The 14890-nt window shown below is 37.4% G+C and overlaps 1 protein-coding gene across 15 annotated transcripts in view; it reads right to left on the minus strand.

Annotated features, from left to right (window-relative positions):
- Positions 1–14890, minus strand: part of METTL4 (methyltransferase 4, N6-adenosine) — a 527313-nt gene that overhangs the window by 49658 nt on the left and 462765 nt on the right. For 13 of the 15 annotated variants that reach the window (XR_013831370.1, XR_013831371.1, XR_013831372.1 and 10 more), the window contains one exon: positions 6881–6997. The exons of the other annotated variants lie outside the window; for them this stretch is intronic. The gene's annotated coding sequence lies outside the window, so the exon portion shown is untranslated. The remainder of the gene's footprint in view (positions 1–6880; positions 6998–14890) is intronic. 15 annotated transcript variants of the gene reach the window in all.

A 14890-nucleotide genomic window follows, 5' to 3' on the forward strand; every position in this document is an offset into this window, starting at 1 on the left:
TTTCCTCATCCTCTTTTCATTCATCGAACAAACACTTAGTGAGCCAGGCTGCTAAGTGCTGGGCCTGAATAAGCTAAGAATAAGATGGCTAAGGTTTCTGACCTCCAGGAGCTGTGAGTCATGTCCCATAGAGCTAGTGTGACACCTTTCTCTGGGAGGGATGTTATCCTCACCCTTTTCTTCTTGGAATTGTATACACATGCCAAAACAGCAAAAGAGAGATGCCCTGTAGACACCAAACATGCACGTGAGAAAGGCAGGTTAAATACAGTGATGAAAGCAGAATGTCATGATCTGAGTACTGATTCCTGAAATCCCCACCATGAAAAAAAAATGAGGAAGGGCTATAAAATGATGTGAGCGAGAAGCAAAATAACATGGACACTCAGGTTTTTAAAAAATTTTCTCCTTCAGAGGCCCTGGAATCAACAAGAATCCCCTGTTGGGAGGCTGCAAAGTAAAATATACTGTTTGTAGCCTTAGGGAAAAACTATAGGACTGTATCAGGGACTTCACCAAGCAGACTGAAAGAGGGCAACTGTGAAACTTGAACCATCTTGAGCAGAATGGAGATTCTCAAAGTAGCTGGAGAATCATCCAGGAAGAATATTCAACCTCCAACTATAGGCTGGATATTAGGATCCAACATGAAAGAATGCAATGGAAGAAGTAAAAGCACGGTTTCTCCAAAACGCTCTAAAGGAAGAGGACAGGAGGGCAGGGCTAGGCAAACTTTCTAGAAGGGCTAAATAGTAAATATTTTAGTGTTTTCAGGCCACAATGTCTCTGTCACAACTACTCACTTCCACCATTGTGGTGGGAGAGCAGCTCCAGGTAATATATAAGTGAATGGGTGTGGCTGTGGACCAATAAAGTTTTATTTACAAAACCAGACAACAGGCCACATTTTACTCACTGGCTGTAGTTTGCCAACCCCTGCAATAGATATAGCTCTTTTTGTAATAAATTTAAAACTCAAAGATCAACCCAAATGTGTGACGTGTGCTACTAGCCCTTGCTGCCATACTTATGGCAAAATTTCTCTATGATGTTGAGCAAGTGACTTTAGTCAGCCTCTGTTTTCGCATCTTGTAACAGTAGCTACACCGTAAGATTATTGTGAAGATCGAATGAAGTGGTGTACTAAAACAGGACCATGCCTGACTCAGACTAAATAAATAATAGATAGCAGCTATTGTTGTTGCCCTGGTCATTACCAACAATTAATTATTACACTCTGCTAATCAATAATTGTGCTCTTTCCACTGCTACAGGTGTCATTATCAATTGATCTACTCTGGTACTAAAATTCAAGCCCTGTATCAGTTCTGTTGTCTTTTTTTGTGAACTATTCAAAATTCTACACCTCCTCCTTCTTGTGTCACACCAGCTTGTTTTCTTGCCTTTTTAGCTAACTTTAAAAGCTTTGAAAAGCCAAGGTAGTTATATAATAGCTTGAAGGACACAGCAGGCTATAACCAGTGTTCTAACAGTTTTGTTCTGATTTAAAAATAAGCCTGAGATGGGAAATAAAGACCTCAACAGAAATAGTCTGTGAGGACAGGAAGAAGGTAAACAAGCTATTTCCAGTAGCTAGAGAGCAAAACAAGGGCTAGAGAAACAGGCCCAGGGACTCCAGGCCCAGGGCATTTCTGATGGTGATCATGACATCACAGGAATGCCGTCTTCCTTTTACATTTTCTGTAAGCCTCTGTATAGACTCTGATAAACCATTACAGATAGGACACAGGCATGCAGGGGGAGGAAGATGCTGCCTTTTGAAGTTATTAGTCTTTCTGGCACAGAAAAAGAGAATGACAGGAATGTCTTCTCATTACATATGTAAAATTCTTTTCAGGCCTTTGGATTCCATCTTCTTAAAACCCAAGACTGGGTGTAGAAAACCAAGGAATAAACCTAATTTGGGAAGTCAGTGTTCACCTAGTGCGTGTGCCCAGAAGCTCCTCCTCTTCTGTTTCCCCCACACGGGCCACACACTCCACCAACAGGGGACATTCCAGGCGTGTGGTTAGAGCTGACTGACCGCTGGAGGGAAAAGCTCGAGCTTCATCTCTGGGGGTGTCTAGATATCTGATGTTTGATTCTTGGCCAAGATGAGAGCAATGGGTTTTATAATGTGCTGTTTAGAATTTCTCGCCCCAAAAAAGAAATAGTAATTATGTGATGGGATAAAGGTGTTAGCTAACGCTAAGGTCATACCCATTTTGCAATGTACAAGTGTGTCAAATCAACACATCATACACCTTAAACTTATTCAATGTTATATGTCAATTATATCCCAATAAAGCTGGAAACCACTACCACTGACAACAAAAATATATACAAGGAGGAGGAAAACAATATCCCAAACTCTCCTGGAGACCACCCCATCCCAGCCCCACATTCAGCACACTACAGTCTTCCTGGACCACGTGGATAACCTTGTGAACTTGAATTCATGTGAGGCACAGAACTGCGAGTAGAATTCGCAGGGGAGAATCTCTTTGTTCACCCAGAGCTAAAGCAATAAAGGTATCTTTCTTTGGTACTTTCACCAAGTCTAACATATTTTAATGCTTTCATTGGTGATCAGTTCTAACATTTTCCAATTTACAATGTGGTACATTTTGACCCATGAATTATTTCATAAATATATGAAGATGTTCCACTTCTCTCAAAATCAAGGAGAAAATAAAAACGAAATATCATCTAATTTCCTTCTAATGGGTAGAAAATAGTTTGGGTGGCATGTGGAGCTGAAGAAATTCATACACAGCTGGTGAAAAGGTAAATTTATGCAACCATTTTCAAGAACAATTTTGAAATACCTAGTAAAGCCAAAGATGAGAGGCACAAAATCTATGTGTTAACAGTTCCAATTCTAGAATGTTTCCAGAAAACATGCTCACTCAGGTGCACAAAGATGTTTGCCTCAATCTTTGTAATCACAGAAAAAAGTACACAACTGAATATGGACTACAACTTATTCTTGCAACAGATACTACAGATTACTTAAAATGAATCAACTATAGCTGTGCACATCGACAAACGACTCAAAAATAATTACAAGTGAGGATAAAATAGAAAATATGTGCATCCTATGACACAATTTATGTAATATTTAAGTTCCCCCAAATACAGATAGGAACATTAAAAATGATATGAAAGGATTCAATTTCGCTTCCAACTTAGAACCATCTAGAGTGAGCCAACTCTGCACCCGTAACTAATCACACAGAATACTCACTTCTAGTTAGTCTGCATATACGTAGCTTCCCCAGCCAACAGCCTTCAATCAGAGCATGGCTGAAGCTTTTTTTTGTTCCACTATAGAGTTTGCCTACTGCTCTGCCTGCATTTGAGTCCCTGACAAAACACAAGTGATGGAAGCTGACTCCCTAGCAAGCTCTGAATAAATAACTTTTGCAAGTTTTCCAAAAAAATTCAGAATAGTTATTATTCAACATAGAGATGCAGAAGGACTTTAGACAAGTATCACAAAATGTTAATATAAGCTAAATCATACATATTGAATGAAGTTGATACACTGATAACCAATGAGGCACTAAGGCAAAAGATATAGACAGCAGTAGCCATTCCTGGGCCCACACATTGCTTCAGTTCCTTTTTTTGGTCTCATCCTGGAAGCTGGATTACAGAATATACTCCTGTTATCACTCTAAAAACTCCTCTTTGTGTTTTAAGCTAGGTTGAGTTGAATTTCTGTCATTGGCAACCAAAAATACTTCTAAGTAATCTTGAAAGCACTGGAGGTTTTAGAAAATTCTCCTTTCCTGCAACCAACATGCATTCTGACCACGCTGGTATGCCTGTTTGGGAGTGGCATATTCTGCTACTCTTCATTAGCATACAACCTCTGAGTTGTCCTATTGCTTCAGGATTCCTGTGCAAGTTTCTAAGGAGGATGAAGGATGTCAGAGACTTGAAGATCTAAACTCAATTATAAGCAGACAAGATCCAGCTTGGCCAAAAGCAGAAGTAAGACATGTCAGCTTATGAGGGGTCTATGGGCACAACTGTCTCCCCTTCCTGGGAGAAGAATCAAATGCCTGCCTGGCTAAGGCCCCCTCCAGTCACCACGTCATTGGTGTGTCCCCAGGTCCAAGGGAAAAATAAGCCCCCTGCAGTTTCCAATGAAACCAAGTCCTGAAGAGTGTCTGGAATTCTGTACAAGCTTCTGCTCCAGGTGATGGAGCAGCCTCTGAACTATTCTTATCAATTAGACCTTTATTTGGGCATCACCCCAGGTAAAACAAAACTGTCTGAGTGAGGCTATGCCCCCCTTCATTCTCTAATGTCCCTTTGGTCAGACTGTCCTCTTAAAACACCCACCTTCACCTCCTAAGTACCACTGTATTGTAACCCTGCTTGCTTATGTTTCCGTCCAGTAACATCATAACAACAGGTATCTTTTAGTTACACCTTTGAATTGGGTATTTCTGCTCCCAGTACAGGTAATGAACATAAGATTCCCAAAGTAGCTTTTATTGTCTCTCTATATCCAGTATTTTACAACTCTTATCTCAGAATGATTTTGCAGATGTGATGGTGAATTTTATGTGTCTACCTGACTGGGCGAGGGGATGCCCAGATTGCTGGTAAAACGTTATTTCTTGGTGGGTCTCTGTGGGTGTTTCCAGAGGGATTAGCATTTGACTGAGTAGACTGTGTCAAGGAGCTCACCGTCCCCAGTGTGGGCGGGCATCATCCAGTCCACAGAGGGTCCAAATAGAACAAACAGGCAGAGGAAGGATGAATTTGCTCTCTCGCTTGAACTGGGACATCAACCTTCTCCTGCCCTCATACGTGGGAACTCCTGGCTCTCGGGCTTTCAGACTCAACTCAGGACTTATACAACTGTCTCCCCACATCCCCCATTCTCACTCCCTACAACTCAGACTGAATTTCACTACTGACTTTCCTGCAGACAGCAGATCATGAGACTTCTCAGCCTCCATAACCACGTGAGCCAATTCCTATAATAAGTCATATATATTCCTATAATAAGTCATATATATATATATGTTGGTTCTGTTTCTCCAGAAAACCCTGCTTAACACAGCATAAAAATCTTCATTTTTAAGAAGAAAGTACTATTTTAGAGTACTTTTGTTTTGTCATGGTTTCTTTATTTGTAGTCCATTTAGTCTCATAGTTTCGCTCTGTCTGTAACTGGGTTCAAGAAAATTTGTCATATCATTTGCATGTGCTGTTATCTGAAAACGCACTCCTCTTTGTTTCATATTTTTCTATGGTTTTCAACGTGTCTGCAGAGTTGATTGCTTTTCCCAAAAACAACGTGGGATTTTTAGAAACCTTATCATTCAATTTTTCTCAAGCATATCGCCCATATTTCATGTAAGTTATTTCAAATGGCTTTTACAACATGCATAAAATAATTCATGCAGAATGTTTTTCTAAGTAGGTTCTCAGCAAATTGGAGGATAGGGAAAATGAAAGCACGAACATACGTTACAGATACGACTACAATTTTATCACTGCACATCATTTAGGGGAAATTCTTGGCCAAAAATCAGGGAAAGGGGTTGTTCTTCTCCTTCCTGGCCCTAAATTGATTAATTAGTTAATTTTGAAAAGCAGGGAATGGAAAAAACTCAAAGAGTTAAGCATGAGTCACAGGGTTTTTGACAAAGTTTTTTTTGATTGAAGATAATATTGACTAATAATCAGGTATTGGCCACACTGTTTTCTCAGCCCTCTGTGGTTTCATTCCCTGATTATTCTGCACATCTGGGCAAAACTGGAGGCCCTCGCCACACTCCAGTGCACATGTCTCCACGGGGAGGGAGGACAGAAGAGGTGTGCGTGCCTCCAGCCGCAAGGTCACAATCAGGACTGTGTTTCTTCCTTACAAAATGGCCTCTCTCCCTCTTCCACACCCTCAATCATTCAGGGTAATGACACCCACTTACAAATTTCCCTTCCTATTTAGGATGCTGAAAAACTATCTACACCAGTTCTCTAGTTCAAAATTAGTACGAAATAGTAAGTATACAGAAATTCTCACTATACAGTAGGAGACATAAAGAATGATGACTATTTCATTCTTTTAATTCTTTGCTTTAGTTAAATTAATTGAACTAAAGCCAAAGACCTGGCACACCCCTGACCTCAGTCCTTCCTCTCAATGGCTGCGGTAGTCTTCAGGTTACATTAAATTCCTGCATTTGACCAAGTCAACTGTCTATGGGGTCTGACAAAAATCACAGTCCTAGTAAAATAATGACATTCAGCTTGAAAATGACAAAGATCCCAGTTTTCAGCCATGGTACAGTCACCCTAACAGCTCAGAGAATACCACTCACAAGTTGTATTTCAACAGGTTACTAATTTGTAAACAATTTCTCCTTTGGGGTTGTTTGTTAAATTTCCAACGCTACAGCCTCCCCAGTTTCAATTAACTTTTTAACTTATTGCCAGAAAAGAATGTTTAATTTCAGAATAAAATTATCTAAAGTGAAGTGAATCCAAGTTTATCTCCACTCAGAGGGTCCAAGAATGATGTTCTTGGCTCTAACCATCTATGACCCAAACACCGAGGAGTTGTAGAAAGGTACTTCTTTCTTCAGCCAATAATAAAGTGAGTGCTACTAATCAGAACCCCTGTATCTTAAGAGATGTGGCCCTAAAAAGCCACTGACAGTAACAGTTGCTTAAATTAAATTGCCATACACAAGTTTTGATGCATTGTAAGAATTTTCTAGCCTTTTCCTTCACTGTCAGTGATCCATGAAAAGTCATATATTCTTACAGTCTGCAATGATTAAGACTATAAATTTAATAAAAATAAAGTAAGTTAGAAGGATAAAAAGTCACCTGACATTTCCGACAGTCCTACCTTGATATTATAAATTTTCAACCAGTCCTCACTACTGTATGCACATTTGCATCTCTGTGAATATGACAAACTTCGAAGGCAGAATTTTGCTCACACGTCTGTTCTTCCTCTGTATACCTGAAAATTAATTTAAATGACTCATTTTAAAATATTGCTTTCCCCTTTTCTAAGCCTCCAAAATAAAGTTTTATTATTATTATGTATACAGTTTCAGCTGAGGTGGCTTTTTGACAACTAATTATTATAGTATTATTATAATCTGATTATTAATTAATATGATATTCTTGAATAGCCTTATCTACCACTATAACAAAATGTTATCTGGCCTTGGCATTGTAAACCATGGCTGTAGTTATACCATTGTTTTTATTCCCCTCACCATCTTCAGTATCCGGAATATTGTACTCTGCTAATAGAAAGATTAAATTTACACTCACATTCATATTTTGCTAGATGCACCTCATATACTTAATTAATATGTTCACACACCAATCATCCAAAATACATTGTAGTAAATATTGCTGATGCCTTACCTACATCCCCTTGAGCCTTACATAAAGGTCTTTTAACTGCCTAAGTGCTTTCCCTTGAAGAGGAGGGCTCTCTTCCCTTTCCAGAGTAAGTCAGAAGTACCAGAAAATTTAAGCTTCCTCCACTACTCAGGAACAACCCTCAACAATACTTGATGGAGATGGGTGTATAAAAATCCCAACTCCCTACCTCATGGATGGAGAAAAAACTGAGGCACATGTTACACACAGACTCCCAGAGTTCTGCCATACGATTAAGCTCCAATTAAAAAACAGTTGTACTGGGCCTTCCCTGGCTGTCCATTTAGGGTTCTGTGCTTCCACTGCAAAGGGCACGGGTTCCATCCCTGGTTGGGGAACTAAGATCCTGCATGCCACATGGCATGACCACATAAAATAAAATAAAATACCTGTTTGAGTCTTTGTCTAAAAAAAACCTCACTTGTCAGTGCACCTTTTTTGGCTGCCCTAGCTTCCTTGGCTCACTTCCCAGTCCCCTACAGCTGTCTTGGGATTATCTGCCAGATAAATGCTTTAATTTAAATTTTTGTCTCAAGGGTTGATTCTGGGGAACCCAAACTGACACAAATGGCCTAGAGTCTATATAGGTGGCAACTGTTGTTAACATTTGTGGGAAGGATGAGGGGATATACATCGCCATAAATCTTTCATTAAAAACATAATTTCAAAAGATTCTATCTGTGGAGCCAATTCAAACTACCATAAGTTTTCCACAGAGAAGTTAAGCTGAAATTCACAATGTCTAGACTCTGTATTGATTTAGTGTAGTGGGAAAAATCAGACAATCAATCACTTGAATTGGTTGATAAATTCGGAGAAAACAATGTAACTGGAGACCTAAGAAGACACACTGTAAGAATAAAGATAGAGGTCCAGTATACAGCAAGAGGTCTCAATTTTAAAATCTGGATCTGCTAATTAATCTTGAAGATTTTACCTGCTAGAAGTTCTGGAAAAAAAGAATGTATTTATCTATTTTTACACACTAATTTATAGCTTTACTATATGCAGAAATTATTTTCACAATCCTTTTTGCCCTAAAAAATTGTATAGACATTGTATCATCTTCATCTGATTATGTATATAAATATATTTTAACAGAGAAATATGATGCTTCAATTTTTATATTTCCATGGTAAATAAGCTATTTATTTCTGTCTATATTCTTGGGTTTTTTTTAATCCTAAGGGATGGATGGATGGTAAAATTGTCAGTCAGTGAGTATATTTTAATGATTTTAGCTTTATATTTGGGGATTCTCTTCAATGTGAAAGTTTAAGTTGTTGAGAATTTTCTTGCATAACTTATTTGACCATTGCTTCTTTGCATCACATCATTTATTATTTCAACATCTTCTCTTTATATCATGTATTTTAGATCTCCTGTTCTTTTTATATGTATATAAAAATTTGTATATGCATTTTAGTTTTCTATTCTCCAAGTCTTTTATCCTTTTATTCATGATTTCATGTCTTTATCATTTTCTTCTGAATTCTTGAAGAAGTTATTAATCCCAACTTGAAAATTGCTAATGTGGATTTCTGAAGTCAAAGACCACTGATTTAGTTTCTGTGTTGTGTCTTCTTCAACCCAAGAGGGGAAATGCAGGGCAAAAGAAGGGAATCAGAGACAGACATGCTGTTTAAACAGGGGCTCTTAACCCTAAGGTTGTCTATGGTTTGAATTCACGGTTGTCCATGAACAGGGGAAAAATGTACTGCTAATAAAACTTAACAACCTTTCCATCATTTATAACCAGAGTACAGTTAACAATGCCTGTTGAGTTTTTTCAACAACAGAAAGTTAGCTATGTTAATGTCAAATACCTGTTGCTACATATCAAAAAATCATTTCCACCTTCACTACTTTGAAATTATAGGCATCATTTATCAACTCTCCACATTAATGTAATTCTAATCAAAATGTCAGAAAGGTTGCTTGTGGAACATGAAAACTGATGCTGAAATACATACAGTAGACCGAGGGCCAAGAGTAGTCACAAATATTTTGAATAAGAAAAATAAAGAGCATAAATCCTCTCCTAGATTCTAAATATATTTTTGTAGTTTTGTGGCTTCATTTGCCTGCCTAACTGGATCAAACCAGAACCATGAATTCAATCTGGTTAATCTTTCCTATTCTCTTGGGTGTTGGAAAAACTAAATTTTTTCCAGATCACAAAAGGCAAAATTCATGCTTCCAGAACCAATTGTAAAGCTACCACCAGCTCCCAAAAGTACTAATGTGAAATACTAAGAAGTCTCAGAAAACTAATTATTGGGCATGCTTGACTAAAGTAGAATTTTTTCTTATTTAAAATAATTGTCCTCTATGTCTCCACTTTATATTAAGTAATCCAAGAACTAGAGGATATGTCAACACTTCCTGTCAAGGTTAACCAGTAAGGTGTCAATTTTTTCTCTTAAAGAGGGTCTAATATTTTAGGCTATGCCTATATTATACGTGGTTTTTCAAGAATCCTAGGAATTACAGAGTTTATGTTAAAATACACACATATAGGGCTTCCCTGGTGGCATAGTGGTTGAGAGTCCGCCTGCCAATGCAGGGGACACGGGTTCATGCCCCGGTCCGGGAAGATACCACATGCCGCAGAGTGGCTAGGCCCATAAGCCATGGCCACTGAGCCTGCGCGTCTGGAGCCTGTGCTCCGCAATGGGAGAGGCCACAACAGTGAGAGGCCCGCGTACCACAAAAAAACAAAAACAAAAAAACCCCACACATATACACACAAACACAAATGCACATATACAAAATGTTTAAATGATCACTTTTGTATATATGTATCCTTTTATGTAACCCAATTATTAGCAAACCCCTGCTTGCATTGAGCCCCCAATTACACAGCTTGTGAATTATTCTCCCCTAATTGTAACTCCTCTAATCATAACTCTCCCCAAGGAATTTCAATACCACGGATATGCTGCATCTTGTACACACTACACTCTCTGCAAAGTCCCCAGAACTTGCTTTCTCCTCATCTCTCTCCAACTTCCACATATGCGTGCTGTCTCAATTTTGCCCATATCAACTTGCACAGGGAACCAAATCTTCACTGTTCTCTACCAAACAAACTTGGATAAAATATTTTAAAGGTTTAGTAATTTTACCATTTATTCACACACATTACTATGGGTAGGAGCCCATCAAATACCACACGACCTCCTACCAACTCAACTCTTTCAAGCTCTTCTCAAAAGCTTTGACCCCAGCATACAGACACACTATTTCAAGTGAACTGATCAAGCCATCTTCCTAACAAGGGTGATTTTCTCACTGTGAGAAACTGTTATACCACCTGGTAAAAAATATAATATTCTTCACTTTTTGTACACAAATATCGGGTCATAGAAAGAGAGCGAAATACATAGCACGTTAACATTTCACTCATAAATCATAATACTGGTAACTTTAAATGTTACAGTGATTTGACCAAAACCACTCAGTACCAAAGTGAGCAACCAGGACTGAACATCAGCATGTGTATTCTTTAGCTCTGATTCTCTACATTATATCACACACTTTTTGTATGTGTTATTGAAATATTTTTCAGTGAAATGCAAACTTGAAGTGCTAAAAGAAACAAAATTCATCAGTGTTCGTTAGTCCTCCTGAATCTTTCCGTGATCAATAAGTAAAATGGTTTGCTTCATAAATAATTTATAATTGGAAGTGAACAAGGCAGTGTTAGATACCAACTCCACTAGGTATAGTCCTAAACATGTTTATAGTCTCTTTCTTCCAAGAGATAGGAAATAATAATGTGTGAATAAAGGATCAAAACTACGAAACGATGCATTGAATACTGCCAGCAGGAGTCCAAGCAGCAGCGCACGGGTTCAAATACACACGGAAACAAGTCAAGCTGTGAGGCTATTGGGACAGAATTCTGGGGCACCACACCAAAACGCTCAGAATAAAATTCTGGCTAACCATTCAACTATTTTATACAATGTACTCAAATATCTGGCTATTTGATTTTTTTTGTCTTGTTTTGTCTTAATAAACCGTATTTAATAGGTTTTACTTTTTAGAACAGTTTTAGGTTCACAGCAACATTGAGAGGAGAGCACAGCGATTCCCTATACACCCTCTGTGTCCATATATGCACAGCCTTCCCCATTATCAACATCACCCACCAGAAAATGATGAACCTACAATACTAACACATTGTTATCATCCAAAGGCCATAGTTTACATGAGGGTTTACTTGGGGTAAACCCTACTATGGGTTTTGACAAATGTATAATGACATGTATTCACCATTATAGTATCATACAGAATAGCTTCATTGCCCCCCAAATCTTCTGTGCTCCATCTTATTCATCCCCCCTCCTTCCTCCCCAGAAATCCCTGGAAACCACTGATCTTTTTAGTGTCCCCAGAGTTTTGCCTTTTTCAGAATGTCATATAGTTGGAATCACACAGTATGTAACCTTTTCAGATTGACTTCTTTCACTTAGTAACATGTATTTAAGTTTCCTCCATGTCTTTTCATGGACTGATAGCTCTTTTTGTGTGTGCTGAATAATATTCCATGGTTTGGAGATATCAGTTTATATACCCATTCATCCACTGAAGGACATCTTTGTTGCTTCCAAGTTTGGGCAATTATGAATAAAGAACTATGAATAAAGCAATTATAAACATTTATGTAGAGGTTTTAAGTGGCTTCAATGGCTTAAGTTTCAACTCATTTGAATAAATACCAAGGAATATGCTGAATAGTATGATAAGAATATGATTGGTTTTGTACAAAACTACCAAATCATCTTCCGAAGTGGCCATACCATTTTGTATTCCCACCAGGAATGAGGGTTCCTGTTCCCCATCCTTACCAGCACTGTGGTGTCAGTGTTCTGGATTTTGGCCATTCTAATAGGTGTATAGTGGCATCTCATTGTTTTAATTTGTATTTCCCTAATTACATACGATGTGGACCATTTTTTCTTTTTTCTTTTTTTTTTGCCATCTGTGTATCTTCTTTGGTGAGGTGTCTGTTCAGGTCTTTTGCCCATTTTTTAGTCAGGTTGTTCATTTTCTTATGTTGAATTGTAAGAATTCTTTGTATATATTTCATAACAGTCCTTTATCAGATATGTTTTTGCAAATATTGTCTTCCAGTCTGTGGCTTGTCTTTCTCATTCTCTTGATGTTACTTGACACTGTCAAAATAAAACATCTGGATGATTGACTAACATTTTTTCTTTCTCAAATATCTGGGTGTGTTTACATGTTTGTACTGACTATATTACAGATAAGCTAAACTAACTTTAGGTTCTTTTTTCTTATTGCATATTCAAAGAATACAATGCATTTGGGGGTAGGAGAGGAAGAAGAGGCTTTGGTGTAAGACAGCTTCTGCCAAACTTTACTTCATTATTGGCTCCCTATAGAGCACTTTTTGATTTTCTTCCCCTAATCATAACATGAAATGAAATTTTAGTATTATAGGTATGCTGTATATCTATTTATGTACTGTACATATATCTGTGTTTTATACATAAAAAGAGCAAGGGGTTTTTTTTTGCCTTTGCATGAAAAAAAATTGTTACCACCCTGAGAAAAACACTATTCCTATTGAAAATGTACAGTTCCATGTTTTTAGAGAAAGTTTTTTTAGCTGTTATATGTGGTTCTAATACACATGTGTGATAATAAATAAAATTTTGAGGTGTTTATGGATAAATTTATAAAGATGTTTTACTTGTCATTTAAAAGATGTTTTAAATATCATTCTTAAATTTTGGCCACTGTGAGCATAAGCAATCTATCTAATCCACTCTACTAGGGGAGAAAAATAATTGACAAGTTTATAGTACCAATTTGTGGAACCTAGTTTTCTCTCTTACTTGATTTTCCACCAATACCTTAACTGACTCAAAAGCAAGGATATAAACCAAACTCTATGTGATTTGCCCATGGAAGGAAGGGTCATATCCTTAACACAGAAAAGTTAGCCCCTGATGCAAGGAGAGATGTGAAAACCTAAAGAAGTTCAAGGATAGATGGAGTCCTGGACTCTGCTGCCTATGGGGTCAGGGAAGCTGACCGGTGACTTAAGAGAGAAGCAGAGACCCATCCAAGTGAAGCAGCTGGATGTAAATCAGTCAGATTTTGAATCCAAGATTTCTTGATTTTCAGTCTACAGACCTAAATCATTTTGATACTACGCAATTACACATAGCAGCATGGAGACAGAAAAATATTACAACTCATGTGCATATTTTTACCTCTTCATCTCACTTAGAACAGACAGCAAAATTCCTAAGCATATTACAAATTATTAGAGTTTCACTTGCATCTGCTATTTGGTTAAAGCTCACAGCTGGTTTTGTTGTTGCTGCTGTTTCTTTTTAATTTCTGGAAATAAAACACCAGATATTATTAAGAGGCACTTTGAAATTTTTACAGATAAATGTTATGAATCTAATAATCCTTCTGTGTTATGAATAGATCAACTTCTACCTTTGAAGATTCTATAAGAGATTTTGCAATATCTCTGACTCTTCCTTGATTTCCTTGGCATGTGACAGAAAATTTTCTGGGAATGCATTACTTTTTAATTTTTATGTAGTCTCACTGGTATAATTTTAAGACGTTTTGAAAATAAAGATAAAATTTAATTAAAAATTCCACCATATGTGGTCTAACAGTGCAGATAATCCAACTGATATTTACTCAGGACTTTGCACAGTTAAAGCATTTGTGAAGGTAATGACAATTATGTTGGAACACACTCCTCTCTCTGACTAGAAAATTTGTGTAGAAATTGATTGTAAGATGCAACCAAATACCAGAAACATTAAAATGTCTTAGATTCAAAGAACTGCAACATATCTTTGAACACTGACTCTATTTCAATTGTTATGAGCTCTCTTGCAGGAACATATAGTTTATTCATTCCTGGGCCTCTGCTCTTTGTCCTCCTTACCTGTTATCTTCTGTTATTATTATCTTTTCTCTTTATCCTCTATTTTGTGGTGGTGGGAGATGTTCAATAAAATCCTTGAGTATGGTTCATCTCTTCTAGTTTTATTGAATCATATTAGATACAGAACAGATATGGGTGAAAGAGATTCTCACAGGCAATATTCAAAATAATAGTATATTTTTATGCTTTATGTCCTCCAGCTGAGAGAAAAATAAATAAAAGGAAAACAAAACAAAACAAACAAAAAACCAGCCCAACAACAGTAGCAGTCTAGAGCAACAATGGAAGACAGTGTGCCACATACAAGCTGGAGAGCCAGCCCAAATTTCCTTTTCCTTCTTTTCTAAGAGTTGTGACTGGTTTCATATTTTGTATGGTTCTATTTCATTAATTTCCTGTCTCGGAATATCATGTATACTTTTTTGTTTAATTCTTTCAGCGGTTGCCACAGGATTTACAATATATATTATTAAATAATCTAAGTGTACCTTCAAAGTACACTCCACA

The sequence above is a fragment of the Stenella coeruleoalba genome (genome assembly GCF_951394435.1).
Source record: "Stenella coeruleoalba genome assembly, chromosome: 14".
Classification (NCBI taxonomy): domain Eukaryota; kingdom Metazoa; phylum Chordata; class Mammalia; order Artiodactyla; family Delphinidae; genus Stenella; species Stenella coeruleoalba.